Source organism: Cynara cardunculus (assembly GCF_001531365.2).
Source record: "Cynara cardunculus var. scolymus isolate 2C chromosome LG 8, CcrdV1, whole genome shotgun sequence".
NCBI lineage: Eukaryota > Viridiplantae > Streptophyta > Magnoliopsida > Asterales > Asteraceae > Cynara > Cynara cardunculus.
In genome coordinates, this window is record NC_037535.1 from 6,167,418 (window position 1) to 6,171,336 (window position 3,919).

The window sequence follows — 3,919 nt, forward strand, 5'->3', positions numbered from 1 at the left end:
CTACAAGGTGAGTTCATCCTACCTTTTTAGAAGCTTTATACTAAATGAAAGTTATGTGCTATACTTATTCGAACACTCTAATCCTAGGTGATTGTTTTGCTTTGTCGATATAGAGATTTTAGGCCTAGAGGGCGAATTTGGGGATCCAAATTATAATTATAAGATGAGTTCTAAAAGGAATGGTTCTAATCACTTAAAGTAATTGTTATAAAGTAAGGACGGTCATAACACTTTAAAACCCTCATGCTCTACTTTTTGGAGTTAACTATTGACGAAATGAGAATGTTATGCAAAATTTAAGTGATGCGCAAGTGGTTACATGCTTATGTAAATGTATTTAAGTATGTCATTAGAATGTAATGGGTTTGAAGGCTTGGAAGTCGTTTATTATATTTGTGTGAAGGATGGTGTAAATTGGAAATAGACATTGCGATTATTATGTAATCTCCAAATCACCTTCACACTTCCACTCGGAAATAGGCATTGTGATTATTATGTAATTTCCGAGATAAAGAGCGTAAGATCACGGCCGACTACATGACTGGTTTAGGTTGATGTCGATGGTATTATATCTGTAAGTGATGCTCTATAACGTTAATATATGACTTATTTTGTGTTCCGTCATAATTAATGGTAAATCAGGTCTCCTCCGTCATCTTCGGATGTCTTGACACTCCCACGTATTATTTATGACTCATTTTCTATATATATAAATATCGTACGATACTACGTCATTATTTATATTTATATAGTGCATGTATATCGTTTTATTTTATTCGTGGGAATGATGGTGTAAGTTGGTGATAGGCATTGTGATTATTATGTAATCACCAAATCATCCTCTTACTTTCACTCGGTAATAGGCATTGTGATTATTGTGTAATTACCGAGGTAAAGAGCTTAAGATCACGGCCGACTACATGACTGGTTTAGGTTGATGTCGATGGTATTAAACTTGTGAGTGATGCTCTATAACGTTGATCTATGACTTACTTTGTGTCTGTCATAATCAACGGTAAATCGGGTCTCCCCCGTCATYTTYGGATGTTTTATTGTTCCACTTCGAGTTATTCRGGTCTTACTGTCTCTATTCCTGTTTAAAGTTACGTCAACTATTTGCATGTATATTTTTATATATGTTCCTTTATGTTTACGTAAACTCTTTTGTTTGTACTCACTAGGCGTAAGTCTAACCCTCTCTCTTTCTTGTAATAATTACTTTTTAGGTTCTTTTAACGAAGGGGCTCTAAAGGGTTGAGAGGAGCGTTGGTTCGTGAAAGTCTCTTTTGTAATTATAGCCTTGTTTCTTTTGAACGTTGTGTTTTTGATGTTATGGCTTTTTGGAGATTGATAGAAATACCCGTCTTTAATCTAGAATAATCTAAATTAGTATGTTGTTATTTATCTTCTCAGTAGCATAATTGTAAACGCTATACTATTACTTTCGTTGGGTGAAAAAAAAATTTATATAAGATTCTGGTTCTTGTTAGATATTTTCGGTTTAGACTATCTTTTTTTAGGGTGTTACAGCGTCCGATTTCCCCCTTTGAATCCCGAGCATTCTTGATTTGAAGATTAAATTTTCAAGATTGAACAAAAAATATAACAGCTACAACATTAGCTAGAAAAGAATGTTTTGGGGGTTTTCGGTTGAAATCAAATTAAAATTCAGTTTAATGGTTTTCATGTCTCGTATACTTTTTAGTCATGGTCAATAGTGATCATGAACAAAATTAGATTTCATGGTCAATATATGACATTCGTTTCATTATTCAAACTACATATATTTTATCAATGAAACAAAATCAGATTTCATATTATAGTGCTCTTACAATTCATATTTTAATAAGTATGATTTAATAAAATAATAAAAACTATTAATGTTAAAAAAATTATATTAAGAAAAATTGATTACCACCTTCTATATTAAATGTTTCTATTATTACGTTTCCGTAATTAAGAGTAATTATTATCTTTCAATATTAACCAGTATACAATCAAATGATTATTATACCCTTACTTATTAAAATTAAAGAAAAAACCGAAAATTTTCTACTGGTCGAAAGTAGTTCGCATACTTTTCATGAATTGGACGATTTATAACGTAACCCACCTATATATATATATATATATATATAGAGAGAGAGAGAGAGAGAGGAGCGTTCAAATAAAAACCACTCAATTTGTACAAATCGTGAAAACCACATTCAACCAATCATAATTTTTCATTTTGTTCATTTTTTTTTTATTATGAGAGGTTGATTAACCATTTTTATTGTGAAGGGTGTTAATCATGGATATTATCTTCATTATTTTAATTTTAGAGAAATACATGAAACCGTTTCATTAAAATTTCATTAAATATTATATGAAATAAAAATAATAAGATTTTTTGATTTTGTAACTCTCAATTAATGATATGGGAGTTACATAAAAAATTACATAAATACCCTTTTTCCTTTTGTTCACATGTGTTTTTTGAAATTGTAAATTTAAAAATTTAATTTTTTCTCATGATTAATCACAACCCTTTATTGTAAGAATCAATTGCCAAGATTGGTTAACAAAATTATCACGGTTAGTATTTGAACCAAGATATATATATATATATATATATATATATTCAACTATGAGGACAAATTCAATTAGTTTTGAGAATTATACGGTCCACTTGATTTTAGGATTCGGGTTTTTGGGCAGGTCGGGTGACTAAAAACCAAATCCAACCTGAATCTAAATATCCAGAAACCTTAGGTTTCAGATTTTGGGACATTCATGTTTTTAGCACAAACACCTCATTTTCGCTTTGAATTCGAATTTTCAGACCATTCGGGTTTTGGGCACCCCTACCGACCTCTTCTTCCCCCCAACAAGCTCCTCTTACCCTCCAGCGATCTAAGACCGCACTGGCACACCCACAAGCATTTATTTATTTTTAAAACAATAAACATGAAACCCCACAAAACCGGAAATGATAAACCTCCTTGAACCATTTTGTAATCGATGTCATTGAAGTGACTCCCTCCAAAACCCATCTCTGTCATCGAACCATCCCACGACCATTGAAGCAACCCACACCATTTAGAGACGAAAATTGTAACCCCCTGCAAAGGATTAATTGCAACAAAACCCTAACTATGGATATGTTGTTTCTGTTCTACAAAAACCTCAAATCACAAAAGGGAATCGAGGTGCTTTTGGAACCGAAGACGAGGGGCACGCAGGAGATGAAAGGGGGCACCGAAGATAGTGTCGATGAGATGATGTTTGTGTATCATATATTGTTTTTTTTTTAATTTAATAGGAAGTAAAGAAAAAAATGACCACAATGCCCTTGATTTGACGGGTTCTTTTTTAACGGTGTTAGTGAGAGATACCTAAACCAAGCATTTTTGTGTATCTTAAGGGTTTTCTTGCAAATAAAATTTTATGGAGACTCAAACCAATAAAAACAACAAAGAGGAAAGTTACTCTATATCATAAAGTTCAATTTTGGTCCTTGATGTTTTTACTTTTTAATGGATATCATCCCTAAACTTTATAAACTTGGTTTGGATAAATGTTCAGTAAACATCCCCTCGCGTTTAGGGTTTTCATTTTGAGTTTTGGTTTTAGGTTATTATTGATGTTCTTGGGATATCCATTTATTGCTTGAATTATTTTGATTTTTATATACTTTGTATTTGGATTGACGGAGGAACCAAAACCGAAACCAAGTTTATGAATTTAGAGACGATATCCATTGGAAAGTGCAAATGTTAGAGAGGAAAAAATTTAATTGTAGTATATATATATATATATATATATATAGAGAGAGAGAGAGAGAGAGAGAGAGAGAGAGAGAGAGTTTGTTTCAAATGCAACTCATCACATTTGTACAAACAATGCAACCCAATAAATAAGACGTCTTGAAATTTTA